The sequence below is a fragment of the Chrysochloris asiatica genome, unplaced genomic scaffold (genome assembly GCF_000296735.1).
Source record: "Chrysochloris asiatica unplaced genomic scaffold, ChrAsi1.0 scaffold00042, whole genome shotgun sequence".
Lineage (NCBI taxonomy): Eukaryota > Metazoa > Chordata > Mammalia > Afrosoricida > Chrysochloridae > Chrysochloris > Chrysochloris asiatica.
This window is the reverse complement of record NW_006408560.1, coordinates 18,468,613-18,484,041: the sequence shown is the minus strand read 5'-3', so window position 1 is coordinate 18,484,041 and position 15,429 is coordinate 18,468,613. Positions and strand designations below refer to the sequence as shown.

General features: G+C 41.8%; 1 non-coding gene across 1 annotated transcript; it reads left to right on the top strand.

Annotated features, from left to right (window-relative positions):
* Positions 1 to 647: 647 nt before the first annotated feature.
* On the top strand, positions 648 to 721 carry TRNAR-UCU. The gene has a single exon. It is a non-coding gene; the product is annotated as a tRNA-Arg (tRNA).
* Positions 722 to 15,429: the final 14,708 nt, after the last annotated feature.

Sequence of the window (15,429 nt, the reverse complement as noted above, 5' to 3'; positions counted from 1 at the left end):
GACGCTGAAGGACCAGCAGAACAGACTAGACTCACAGTGCCTTCCCCAGTCTCCATAACTACTGTTCAAAAAGCAGAGAATTTGATCAATCTCTTGAAGACCAGCGTCCCTGACATTCTACGCTGCTGTTCACATTCGCGCAGTTTCTTTACGAAAGCAGTTCCTTTGTCTCTGGGTTTGAGGGTGTTCCTAAATCCCTCAGTTTTGCCCAGCCCCTGTCTGAGAATAGCTTGACTGGGATGAAACCAAACTGAGGGTTATAGGGGTGGAGGTAGAGAAAGCTTAAGTTTTTTCAGCTGGGCTGGGTGTGCTCTGCTTAATTAACATGAGAATGGAGAGGCTTTCTCCGTTTTCTCCCTCAGGGATGAAAGGGAAAGGAGAGCAAAGGCTCTAGTTCTGTTCTTCTCCATTGGGGATTCTGGATTTGGAGAAATGATCACCGCTACTTTCTTCCAATCCTCTGAGGACCCCAGGATCCAGGATATACAGAAAAGCTTTGATGGAGCCGGCTGGTGGATCTCCACTCCGGATTTTCCAGCTGTCCCTGTCCCCCCTCCGCTCAGAGAGAGCAGGATGCTGAGATGGCTCGGTGATGCAGAAGGTATGTGCTTTTTCAGTTCTGGTGCTGATGCTGTGTGTGTGGTGAGGTCTCTGTGGCGCAATGGACGAGCGCGCTGGACTTCTAATCCAGAGGTTCCGGGTTCGAGTCCCGGCAGAGATGGTCACCTGGCAGGTGCCTCTTTTATTTTATTTTCTGTCATGTTAGGTTGATAATAATATTTATTCCTCCCTGGAGGCTTTGGGGAGAGAAAGGAAACCCCTTTCTCCGGGAATCCTGAACCTCCTCTCTTTTTCCCTCCCCTCCTTCTTCATTCTATCTCTGTGGCTCCCTTACTGATTTTCATTGTCTAGCGGAGGTTTCTACATCTGCTGCCTCTCTCTGCTCAGTCTCACTAACTCGTTCTTTAAATTCTTTGCTTTATATGGGATAACTGTCACCTAGTGACCAAGATGCCAGGTCACAGGTACTGTCCCACTGTGGTTCCCTCCTTTTCCCTCTGAGAAGCCAGAAAGGCAGGATTGTTCCAGTGATCCCAGTACCAAGGTGGATAATCCCAGCTGTCCTTGACTGAGGATTCCTTTTCAGGCCAGGGGATGGGGTCATTCAAAAGATAATTCCTTTCATTGTTTGTCAGCTATACTTTTGACTTTTGCTTTCCTGGGGCATTTTGTGCTAAAACTCATCACTCACTTCCTCATCTACAAAGTGAAATGTACCATTGCTCTTTGTCTTTGTGGAATAAACCCCATAGCAACACACTAATTACCAGGAAGGAGTTGAATGAGCTTGTCCCCAGAAACTCAAAAGTGCTAGGCAAGTGTGGGGTGGGGGTAGGGGTTGTTATTGTTAAGTGCTGTCGAGTCGGTTCCGACCCATAGCGACCCTGTACAGGGTTTCCTAGGGTGTAAATCTTTACGGGAGTAGAAAGCCTCATCTTTCTCCTGCGGAGCAGCTGGTAGTTTCAAACCACTGACCTTAAGGCTCGCAGCCCTATTCGTAACCACTACGCTACCAGAGGGGGATGGATTTCAGCTGAATGTCATTTTTGTAACCCCATATTCTCACCCATTCTTTCATCTTGCATTTAATTCTACTCTCTTTCCCTCTCTCATCTCATGGGTCACATTCAGCCAGATTGGGAGCTTGGTCAGATAGGGACGTAGTTTGAATTTCTATTTTGGGCTGATTTGGCTCTCTTCCTTGCATATCATTGCCTCCAGTCTATAGAAAGTCACCCCTACTGGGAACTGACCTCTACCTCAGGTGAACCCAGAAACCTGAGGAGCTCATCTCTTCCCCATTGCTGAGGAGAATCAGCATATCTCCCTGTGAGGCTCTGGGTAGGTGACCAGAGGACACAGACTCATACTTGAACTCTAAGGAAGCTGGTGGGGGATAGTGGAGAAGCCTGCACAGTGCTAGATTAGCTGACACTTACCTTGTTTACTGGATATTCCATCCCTGTCAGGGATGGTACATTTGAAAAAAGGCTTTGATTCTGTAGGAAGGTGCTGTGAGTTTGGGAAAGAGAAAAATTCCAGCCATACCTAGAAGCAGAATCTTTGTGCTGAAAGAATGTGAAATTATTCACTACAGACTAGTAAGTACGCACAAAGTAGGCCTGAATTTACCTTGCTTATTGGGTAATCAGACACTGAGTCCACTTATGGGTTTAACCAAACAATGTCAAGGGATGGACAACGGATGGTGCACTTGGAGGATTTGGGAGAAAAATTGATGTTTCTCTAGGACATGTGGCTAATGTTTGAAGCAAATTCAAACACCTGTGCCATTGAGTCAATTCCAATTTATAGCAACCCTGGATAGGATTTCCAAGTAGCAGCTGGTGGGTTTGAACCACTAACCTTGTGGCTAGCAGTCCAGTGCTTATTGTATAATGAGAACCAACATAGATTTACCATTCTATGTTAGCTTAGTGGAGAATCAACTCAAATATCATCTGCCTCCCACCAGCCTGTTGATATGCCCTTTGGAAGATACTGGTGTGGACCACAAATTCCTGGGCAGCCCATCCTTGAGCCTTTCTTTTATTGTTAGATCAGTTTATGTTCAATGTTACTGCTTTAAGTCTGAATGCAAAATGGATCTGCATGAGGGGAGAAGAGGTATGCATGTGGAGTTTTAGGAACGGGTTTGTCACCATTTTCAACCATAACTCAGAATACTCTCTGTTTCTAATGACTCTGCATAATCCTATTGTAATGGGGCTATTCAAGAGTAATGACAGTTCTGAGAAAGTAAGGAACTACTTTCTGTATCACTATGAAAGGCCAGGGCAAGGAGATAAGTCCATTTAGGTTTGTGGTAAGGCTTGTTCATTCATAGAAGCTTCCAAATAATGTGACTTCATGGGACTTGGGGGCGTAGGGGGTTGAAGTATGTGTGTCCAAGCATGAATTGAACAGGAATTTGATCACAGTTTGATTGGAATATAATACTGCCAGCTTCTTATATGAGTCCTGTGCCAGTGAGAACTAAAACCCACTGATAATCCTCCAAGCCCAATTTTAGCCAGTTGTTTCCATTTTCTAACCTGGGATCAGAAGAGGTTGGTAAGCTGCAGCTTAGCCAAGTTGCTAAAAACAAGAAACAAAACTAGGGCTATATTACTGCTTCTAAAAATGTAAAAATGGGCCAGAGGGTTTAGTTTACATTTCTTATCAAATATGTGGAGTTCTTGGGTGGTGCAAGCAGTTAATATGTTTGGCTGCTTCCCAAAAGCTTGAAAGTTTGAGTTCACTCAGAGGCACTAGGAAGAAAGGCCTACTGACCTGCTTCTGAAAAATCAGCTGTTGAAAACCCTATAGAACACAGTTCTATTCAGATACATATGGGTCACCATGAGTAGGAGTTGATTCAACAACAACTAGTTTTTGTCTAACACGTGCAGACTGATAATGTTAATTTTCTAGTTGCATTTTTCTCTATTCCATGTGGGAAAGTTACCTGGCCACAATGTAGGGGAATGAAAGGAGAGAGGCTTTCCTTAGAAGATCCAAAGTAACTCTGCTATCAATTTGGAGATGCTGCTGACCTGTGATACCTTAGGAAAGAAGGTAGAGTTTTCTATCTAGTAGTCTGCTTCCAAGGACAGAGGATCCTTTTATGCCTTAGATAGTGGTCTTCAACTCAGCCAGGGAGAGTACACTTAGGGAACTAGAAGTTTCCAGTTTCCTCAGCCTTTGAGGAATACAGCTTTGGAGACTTGACCAAGGATGTCACCGAAGCTAGAGGCAAGATTTTCCACACTGGTAAAAAATTCTTCTAGACTCTTATTACAAGAACAAGAAAGTTGCTTGCCCAGGAGACATCAAGGCAAGTGGTCAGGTCCCCTCAGTACAAACCCCCTTTCAAGACTAAAACTCAATGGTAATACATGCTCTGATTGGTGACCATGTTCGTCACCGATAAGGGGAAGTGAGGGAAAAACAGCAATGAAGCTTCAAGCTAAGCCCTACAACATTCAATAGACTCCTGTGAACCTGGGTAGAAACCTGGTTGGCCAGCAGTGTGGCAAGATCTGGGGACTCTTGGGCCCAGAGTCAGTGATATAACCACAGAGGACTAGAGTAGAAAGTGAAGCGTCCAGCTGATAAGAGAGGGCATATGCACAAGAACACCCACACTTGCAGATAATACCCACTTGACCTGGCTTCAATGACTGGATGATCAGAGCTCAACTAGAAGAAGAAAGAAAAGGAAAAAAAAGAGTAATCTGATACAATTTGATGAACTTGACCTACACCTATGGATTCAGTAGCTCAAAAGAGGGAACAAATCTTTACAGCGAAGATCATTCCTACCTCCTCCATATACAGAGTAGATAGGGATGGGCAACTTGGACATTGGCTACCCAAAATGGGGGTGGGGTGGGGTGCTACAAAGGCAAAAAGTGACTGGCTTACAAGCTTTCAAGAGGGAACCTAGATCCAGAGGGCATGGAGGAAGGTAGAATCTCCACTGAGTAGTATCCAATCTGTCTGGGTGGGGCTGATGAAAGGAGATGCGGATAGGTCTCTTGTGATACAATAGTGAATAATTGTTATCAGGACTGATTGTGAGGGTTGGAAATGTAAAGGAAGACATTTTGTAGCAAGGAGGGGAGTGATTAACTTTTCAGTCTAGGAGCAGAGGTCCCTAGGACCATCAAGGGAGAAGAGCAGAGAGCGGGACCCTACCCAGAGAAGCAGTGATGCCTGAGATGGAGGCAGAGATGGTGACATGGAGAGATGGAGCAGCTGGGACACAGAGAGGGAGAGGGCCTGTGTGCTGACAACCAACCGGGGGCAGGCTTGTAGTGTATACCCTTTGGTTGGTTGATGATGCATGGAGCAGATTGTAACCATGGCAATGAAACAATATATGATAGGATGAACGTAAAACTAATGTTATGTAAACTATCACATAATTCACAATAAAACATTAAGAAAAAAAAATTAAATAGAATGCAAAAAAAAAAATCCTTCTATATGTGCCCTGGTAACATAGTGGGTTATGCATTATGCATTGGGCTGCTAACTGCAAGGTCAGCAGTCTGAATCTACCAGCCATTCTGCAGGAGAAAGATGAGGCTTTCTGCTCCTGCAAAGATTTAGTCTGGGGCACCCCATACAGTGTCGCTACAAGTCTGAACTGACTCCACGGCACACCACCACCATGTGTGATAACAGTTTTCATCTTAGTGCATGAGGGTTAACTCCTATTTTATGATCCTCATATCACTGTTTTTAAAAAGATGATCTTAGACTATAAAATAGAAATGGGTGGTGTTTCATAAAGTCACTTCACTGTAGGACTCACGTGCTTCAGCTGATCATTAATTGCAAAATACGTGAACAGGATATGTCTTATTTATCATTGTATTCTCAGTGCCTGATATATGGTAGGCATTTGATGGATATGTTTGAAAGAATTAATGCTGACTGTGATTGGCTATAAATTATGTAGATAGGAAAGAGAAAACGACGTAGCTCCTAGGAGAGCTGGAAGGCAGGCAATGTCTGTATGCATTAACTCATCCACTCAACTATTTGTCAAGTGCCCACTTTTGACACCTTCTGTGTTCTAGGCACTTAGACCCAAAATAGTCATCTCCGCCCCCTCATAGAGTATGTATACCAATGGTGGAGACAAATGATAGACAGGTAAATAAATATTATGATGTGATTTTAAGTATAGACGCATGCTGTGAAGGGATTTAAATGATAAGGGAATAAAGAGTGATGGGGAAAGTGGTGGTCACAGAAGCCCTCTCAAAGGAAGTGGCATTTGAATGAAGATCTGGGTGGAGTGAGGGGAATCCCTGAGATTTGGAGGAAGGGCATCCCACACCGATGACACCACAAGTACAGAAACCTTGAGGTGGGCACAGCCCAGTGATTTTGAGGAAAGACAGTATGGTTGCAGTGGATGGATGAGGGACAGAGTGGTATAAGATCAGGTTCAGAGACTAACTGGTATGAAATCAGGTTCAACCCTGTAAAACCTACACTCCTTTGGTATAAGCCCAGGATCTCACTTCACCTTTGCCTTTCTGCACTGAAATTTATAGGTAGTATCACCTTTCTGCATACATCATTAAAACAAATCAACATAGTATTTTCATCATAATGTAACTAGAGATCAAAGGAAGTTAATCTGTAAGAAAATAATATGTATTTTCCTATGCTATGCCATAGCAGTCCTTTGGCTGCATGAAGAATCTCCTTGAATGCAACGATTATATGTGCGGACCAATGCAGGCATGTTGTATTGCAGTCTTAAATATCATCAGCACTTTGTGATTTTCCAAACTGGTGAATACATCACACAGTTTTGATCAAAACAAAATAAATCATCTTGCAAAGTACACAGTGCTTTGCATTCCTGGAAGATTTAAGAAGTTTTAAGCCATGCAGAACATTCTGTATTTATATGTAAAAATGAACTGGAATCTAGATGCAGCTAAATTTTCGGTAGGTCATTCAATTAAACTTCTTATAGCATAGGACAATGCTTCTTTTTTGGGATGTTCCTTTTTTGCTGATGTTAAGTGCCAGTGAGTCAGTTCTGATTCGGGTTCTGACTCATAGTTTATAGGGTTTCCAAGGAATGGCTGGTGGGTTTGAACTGCCAACCTTGCAGTTAGCAGTCCACTGTTTATCATACAGCACCACACTAAGACACCAGGACACCTGAATACCAGGTATGCTTCCACAATAAACCTAGTAGATAGAGATAGATAAAAAACTGTATCATCAAGTTGACTTTGACTTATGCTGAGTTTACATACAACAAAACATATCATTGACTGGTCCTGCATTATCCTCTTGAGTGTTGGAATGTTCAGATCTATCACTGTGGCTTTTGTGCCTGTCTCTCACACCAAGGGAGTCCTGGTGTGGTGCTGTAGGCTAATGCATCAAACTTCAAAGTCATTTGAAGTGCAAGTTCAGTAGTTCAAGCTAACCAGCTGCTCCTTGAAAACCCTATACAGGGCCGCTATGGGTTGGAATCAACTCGATGGCACTTAACAACAACATCTCACTAAGGGTCTCTTTCAACCTTTCTGGTCCCCCACTTTGCCAAACATGATGTCCTCCTCCATTGTTTTCCAGCCATTGATCCCTCCTGATGACTTATCCCAAGTAAGGTCATTGGACAATGTTTAGTTATGATCCACTGAATTTTAATGGACTGATTATTGGAAATAGATAGACAGGGTTTTCTTCCTTGTCTGTGTTAGTAAAGCTCTGCTGAAATCTGTCCATCATGTGTAACCTTGTTGATATTTGAAGTATCAGTGGCATAGCTTCCACACAAGGCACCACAGTATGACAAACGAATAAATGGGTGGTGCACTAGAGCTAGTTGTTGTTGTTGTTAAGTGCCATCAGTCAAATCAGTTCCAACTCATAGGGACCCTGTATAGAGTTTCTGAGGAGTGGCCATTGGGTTTGAACTGCTGGCCTTGTGATTAGCAGTTCAATGTTTATCCTTTAGTGATACACGTAGACTCCTAAACTAGTAGTGTAGTGAGCTTCAATCATTATGACAACAGAAATCACTAAAATACACTTTCAAACCACTCCTGTGGTGCAATTCCTTGCAGACCCACTGCCAAGAACTGACATACAATCTTGCAGGCTCCGCTTTCCTATGTATTATTGCAAACCATTGATGAGAAGAAGAGTGACGGGATCTGATTTATATGTTGAAAGGAGAATTCTGGCTGTTCATACAGAATAGACTGTGGATGGTCGGAAGTAAGTTTGCAGGCAGGCCTGCTTAACTGTGACCCTTTAGGAGCAGCAGAGTATGGTACTCTACTTCCAAACGCTGGTGCAGATAGCACCAGAGATGAAGAGTTTTTATATCAGCTTCCACCTGAAAAATGCTTTTACGTCTCTGGAAAGTGAACTCAGCTGAGATCACTTGTATTTTGTTAGGTACCTACTTACTTTCATTTGTTGTCATTATAAAGGTTTTCATCTACTAGTGAAAATATTCATTTATTTGTACTTAAAAGCCATAGCAAATAGAACTTACTCCCCAAAATACTACCATCGTGTTTATGCCCATAATGGTTCCACTAAAGTATAATGGAACAGAATGTCTTTAAACTTCTCTATGCCCTCCTTCAAGGTTGGATCACATTGCTTCTCTGATGGCAAGACCTAGTTCTGTTGAGAGAGCAATTGGTAAGATTTGAGGTATTATGGTAAGAGAAGTTGAAAACCCCAAGCATAGTGGAAAAAACAACTGAATGCAGATCACAGATATGAATTTGAATCTGAGGTCTTGCTGTTGACTTGTTGTGTGATGGGACATGTACTAGGTTCCCTGAGGCTCAAGTTTCTCATCTAGAAAATGGGCCAAATAATACCTAGAACTAAATATAAGATGAAAGTATATTGAGTCCATTCAAACACATCACAACCTCACGTGTGCCCGAGTAGAACTGTATTACACAGAATTGTCAGTGGCTGATTTTTCTGAAATAGATCACCAGGCTTTTCTCCCAAAGCACTTCTGGTGAACTCAAACCTCCAAACTTTCAGTTAGCAGTTGACCACATTAATCATTTGTACCAGCTAGGGACTCCTGATTGGATACATTAACCATGTGTACCAGCTAGGGACTCCTGATTGGATACATTAACCATGTGTACCAGCTAGGGACTCCTGATTGGATACATTAACCATGTGTACCAGCTAGGGACTCCTGATTGGATACATTAACCATGTGTACCACGTAGGGACTCCTGATTGGGTACTGTTGTTCCTGTATTGCTGTTGTTGGGTAGCACTGGACTGCAAGGTCAGTTAGAACCTCAAGGTGGTAGTTCAAACCCATCAGCCACTCCTGAGAAACCCCATACAGGATCACTAAGAATCGGAACAGACTTGACAGCACTAAACAACAACAACAACAATGTGCTAAGGGGACTCTGGTATGGCACTGTAGGATCAGCATTAGACTGCAAACCTCAAGGTTGGGAGTTCAAACTCATCAGCTACTCCTCGGAAACCCTATACTGGGTCACTATGAGTTGGAACTGACTCGACTCCACTTAGAAACACAGCAACAAAATGTGCCAAGGGGTCCTGATGTGATATTGTAGGATAAGCAGTGGCCTGCTTGCTAACTGCAAGATCTGTAGCTCAAACACACCAGCCACTGCTGAGAAACCCCATGCAGGGTCACAATGAATCTGAACCAACTCAACAGCACTTAACAACAACAATGTGCTAAACAAGAGTCCCTGGGTGATGTAAACTGTGAAGCACTAGACTGCTGACCAAAAGCTTGGTGGTTTGAGTCTACCCAAAGTTGCCTTGGAAGAAAGACTTAGCCATCTTCTGAAAGATCAGCCACTAAAAACTCTATGAAATATAGTTCTACATCAACACACATGGGGTCACCATGAATCTGAGTCAACTTGATGATAACTGTTTTGTTTTTAATGTGCTATGGCAGCGCCACCACCACCACCACCAAAAAGCAAGCAGCATTGAATTAGGTACTGGAATATAATGACAAGCAAAAAGCAACAGAGATTGTCATACAAATGCATGCAAAATTGCAACTCAGAATGAAAGAGAGGTCCGTGTAGCAAAGCAACTGTATGCCGGGGGATTAACCTATGCAGGGAGGTCAGGGAAAGTTTCCTCAAGGAAGTGTGTCTTGACTTGAATCAGAAAGGTAAGTAGGAAATTAGTAGGGTAGGCAAAGAATGGAAGACAGACTTTCTAGAAAGAGAAAACAGCTCGCACAAAGGTCTTGTGGTGGGAGGGAGTATGCCAAGTATGAAAGGCTGAGAAGTGAGTGTGGTTTGACTACAGAAAGTAAAGGAGAATGCAGCATGAAATGAAGTTGGAGAAAGGTAGGAGGCATACTCCATAGGGCCTTGTCATCCCTGTAGGGAATTCTGTTCTTATCCAGAAAGCAATGGGAAGTCACTGAAAGGTTTTAAGTCAATAGAGAACATGATCAGATTTGCATTTTGGAAATGCTCCAGCTGCTCCACAGAGAAGAGAGAGGATGGGTGCCAGGATACATGCTGAAGCTAAATTAGGAGTTACACCAATAGTTATGAGAGGTGACTGAATAAACAGGATGGTGGTGGTGGAGATAGAGAGAAGAAGATGGGCTTAAGAGACATTTATGAGCTAAAACGTAGAGGATTTGATGAAGAATTGGAAATGGTACAAAGGAGATGGGGCTGCCAGAGATGGCCCCAAGACTTCTGGCATGCGTACCATTCAGTAAGATATTTACACTGGAAGACGACCAGGTTTGGGAAAGAAGATGATAAATCCCATTTTGAACTTCTCATTTTGAGATGCTTTTGAGATATTCAGAGGCGTTATCAAGTATGTATGAAGTGAAGAGCTGGGTCAAAGTCTGAACTGATGGTTTACTTTTGGGAATCATGTGTGTGTTTTAAATATTTGAAGCCAAAATTTTGAAGGAGGTCACCTAGGGGAAAGTGTCAAATGAGAGGAGAAAGGGCCTAAGAATAAGCTAGGAGGAACTTGAATAGAAGTAGAGGTAAGAGCGACAGGTGGGAAATCAGAATATTGAAATTTCAGAAATCGCAGAAAGGCATGTTCAAAAAGGTTGAGTTAAAAGTGTCACATGCTACTGAGAAGTCAAAAGCAATGATGGATAAAAAACTATTCTATTAGGTTCGTGGAAGTGAATGATGAGAGTACTAGTTTTTGTGTAATATCCGGACAAGAAAACAGGAAAGGCATATAAGCTGTTCCGAGAAGTATGAGTAAGGTCCCTGGACAACGCAAATGGTTTGTGCTCCACTACTAACCTAAAGATTGGTGGTTCAAACTCACCCAGTGGTTATATGTGCGGGGGAAAGGAACTGGTGATCTGCTTCTATAAAGATTATAGCCAAGAAACTCCTGTGGAGAATTTCTACTCTGTCACATGGGGTTGATGGGGATCAGAATAGACTCTACAGTAGCAGGATTGGTCATTGGTTTAGAAAGTTGGCTGAAAACAGACGAAGAGAAGGTGGTAAGCTGGAACACATGAGAAGCCGAACAAAAATATCTCTCCCACCTCCCCCACCCCCTTGCTTTCAAATATTTTATTATGGAACATTTCAAACAGAAATGGAATTAGAATAGTACTGTGAACCCTCATAAATCCATCACTTAGTTTCAACACTGATCAACTCATGGCCAGATCCGCTTCATCTATACTTTCACCATTTTGTTTGTTTTTTAATGGGAGAGGTTGGAACTTGAATATGAACACTACTAGTAAGAAAATTGGAGTCCTGGCGTGGCGCTGTGGGTTAATGTGCTGGACTGCAAAGTTGTTTGAACCGCAAAGTCGGTGGTTCAAGCTCACCAGCCACTCCTGGGAAACCCTGTACAGGGTTGTTATGGGTTGGAACCCACTTGATGACACTTAACAACAACAACAACAGTAAGGAAATCATTGAGAGGGCAAATTTAAATTTCAAGAGAGACAGAAAAAGCATAAGGTTCCTGAAAAGGTGGGAAAGGAATAGAGTATCAAGAATCAGAAATTGACATAAAGACTTGGGGGTATAGTATGATTTTTCTATTGTAACAGAAGAGCAGCAGGGTAAAATGGACAGATATGTGCAAATATAAGTTTGTATGGTAGGTATTTTAAAGATAATATTTTACCTGATGGTTTATTTTTTTAAGTAGGTAGTCATGTCTTCTTTAGATAACTACTGCAAAAAAGTTTGTTTGAGGAGAGCATAGAAAGTTGTATTCTTTATTGTGGAGCGTGAATGAATGATAATATGTTGTTGTTGTTAGGTGCCATTGAGTCAGCATCGACTCATAGCGACCTTATGCACAGTAGAACGAAACAATGTCTGATCCTGGGCCAACCTCACTACTGTTGCCACGCTTGAGTCCATTGATGCTGCCACCCGGCCAATCCCTCTCGTTGGGGGTCTTCCTCTTTTTCTCTGACCCTCAATCTTACCAAACATGATGTCCTTCTTCAGTGACTGTTCCTTCCTGACAATATGTCCAAAGTATGCGAGATGAAGTTTGGCCATGTTGGCATCTAAGGAGCACTTTGGCTGCGCTTCTTCTAAAACAGATCTATTGGTTCTTTTGGCAGCCCATGACACTTTTAGTATTCTCCTCCAACACCATAATTCAAAGGCATCAATTCTTCTACGGTCTTCCTTATGTGATATGATAATATAGCAGAGAAAAATATATTTAATAGGAAGTGTTGAGGGACCATATTTGGAGGAGCTGGGTTGGCTCTGAAAACAGATTCAATTTCCATGCATAAGGAGCTCTGGTAGTGTAGTGGTTACAAATTGGGCTGCTAACCTTAAGGTTAGCAGTTCGAAACTACCAGCTGGTCCGTGGGAGAAAGATGAGGCTTTCTGCTGCCGTAATGATTTACAGCCTCGGAAACCCTGTGCAGGGTCACTATGAGTCGGAACCAATTCCACAGTACTTAACAACAATAGTATGTGTATTTGTAAATTCAGTGTATTAATGTTTGCTTTTATAATATAGTGTTACTGCTAGTATCTCCCCTGTTGAAGGAATGTGTCTGCATGTTTGTGAGTATGTGTGCAAAGTGTGGATTCCACAATCTCCTTAATGTACTTGAAAGTAATCCCATTTGTGATCTATACCACCAACCTTGTGATTAGCAGTCCAGTGCTTATCCTACAGCACCATACCAGGACCCCATATATGTGTGTGTGAATATATATGAGGTTGTAGTGCAATGCTGTAGGATAAGCACTGGACTGCTAACTCCCAGGTTGATGGTTCAAACCCACCAGCTGCTTCTTGAAAACTCTATAAAGGGTTGCTATGAATTGGAACCTCAATGGCGCTTGAGAACAACATAGATCAAGCATACACATACATATATGTGTGTGTATGTGTGTGTGTGTGTGTGTGTGTGGTCCTGACACTGTAGGAGACGCACTGGACTGCTAACTCCAGGATCTATATATCTATATCTATATCTATATATATCACAAATGGGAGATGCTTTGGTGATTTTAAACCTCAAAATGTGGATTTGTCCGATTCACAGGTTGATTTTTTTTTTTTTTTTCCTTTCCATTAATTGATTCAGGGTGCCACCTACTGGACAGAAATTTCAAAATCATTAGCCAGGATTTTTCAACACAAATTTTAAATCAGCTGCTGAAAACACTGTGGAGCATAGTTGTTTTCTGACACATACTGTTGTTGATCAGTGCCATCACGTGGGTTCTGACGCATAGTGACACTTTATAGAACTTCTATTGAGTGGCTGGTGGGTTTGAACCGCCAACCTGTGGCTAACAATTCAGTGCTTATCATACAGGGCAAAACCAGGACTCCTATCTAAAATCATAAAGGCCTTTATTAAACAAAAAATATCAAAATGTGAAGCTAACGTTTTTCAACATATTCTTCATCAAGGTCTATACACTTCTGAAGGTGGTGTTTCCATCTTTCTAACCCTTTCTTAGAGTTCTGGTGTGGCACTGTAGGATAAGCACTGAACCACAAGGTCAGTTTGAGCCACAGGGTTGGCGATTCAAAATCACCAACAGCTCCTCAGAAACCCTATACAGCCTGGCTATGAGTAAAAAAGATTCATAGACACTTAACAACAACGCTTTGTCAAAGAATTCTGCGCTCTTTGATTTATACTATGTCAAATGGCAGTTTGGGCATCCTTGAGGGACTAAAATTGTATTTTTTCCCAATGTTCTTTGAGTTCTGGGAACAAAAATGTGTGAAGGGGCAGGATTACGGATGGGTGGAGTAGGGTGAATAGAGTGAGGTGTCTCAAAGTAATTCTCATAGGACAGTCCTTGCTTGCTGAAAAGAATGAACAAGTGTATTATCATGATAGAAAAAAATTCCTTGTACACCTTACCTGACCCTTTTCATACCAATGCAGTTTTTTATTTTTTGAAAACAACTTCCTAATACACCTCTGTGTTTGTCTCATATCCTTCAAGAAATTTTATAAAGATGACCTCTTTGGAATCTCCAAGAACAGTTGTACTTCACCTTTGGAGCTGACCTGCCTGCCTTAAGTTCATCTTTGAGGTCTTCTCCACCTTCCTTAAAATGTTTAATACAGTTATAAGCTGTTGGTTTATGTGGGAAGCTTTCCTATAAACTTGTTACAAAACTTCATTAATATTGGATGAAGCCCACTGTAAAAATTTGACATTAACCCTGATCTCAAAATTGTTTTTCTTTTCCATGACACAAAAAGTATCCTTTTTTTTTTCTCCCCATAAAACACCCTAAGTAAAATAAGACAAGTATATTACTAACAGAACTTGGTTTCAACCATCCAGTGATTGCAGAGACATATTTAAACCTGTTTTGTTTGAAATGAACTTGTAGATGTGTAAACTGAATATCTGGTAGCAAGACTTTTTTTAGTTACTCTTTTATGGGGTCTCTAGGAGTCAGAATTGAGTTGACAGCAGCTGGTTTGGTTTGGTTTTAATAACTTGAACACCCAAAACCAAACCCACTGCCATTGAGTCCATTCTAACACACAGTGACCTGATAATAGGGTTTCCAGGACTCTAAATCTTTTCAGTAGCAGACAACCTCATCTTTCTCCTGAGGAGTAGCTGGTGGTTTTGAGCTACCGGTCTTGTAGTTAGCAGTCCATTGCTTATCCCACAGCACTACCAGGGCTCCTTAACCTGAACATGGTGGATTAAAACCTCTTCTACAAGCTCCTTAGGTCACACCAACAATAGCTCCCAGCTTCTATGCTCCATTAAATATATTTCCTTCACATCTACTCATTCTATGGGAGGAGTTCAAGGATGAATCCTTCTAGTTGTTTTTTCACCTACCATTCAGTCAGTAACTCATAATGATGACTATGTTACATATAAAAGCTTGGTCACAATTCACACAGAATTTAGAGAAATACCAGTAAGTATAGAGCCATTTCATAAGTAAAGCATTATCCTTTCATTTACTCAACCAGACGTTTTAAAAAAGTATTTGCTGAGCATCAGAAACTTTGAGAGACACTAAGGAAGTATGGGGAATAAGACAGGCAGGCATGCTTCCCAATCCTTATTTGTTGTTGTTACATGCCATCGAGTTGATTCTGGCTAAAAGCGACCCTATGCTCAATAGAATGAAACACTTCCCAGTCCTGCACCATCTTTACAATTGTTGTTATGCTTGAGCCAATCCTTATGGTGCTTGCTATATAGTATAGAAGGTGACGTTAAGTCATCCCAACAAATTATGGTGAGTGCTCTGCTAGAGTAAGGAAGAGAATGCCCTGGAAGCATGTCTTAGTTATATAGTGTTGCTATAACACAAGTACCACAAGAGGATGGA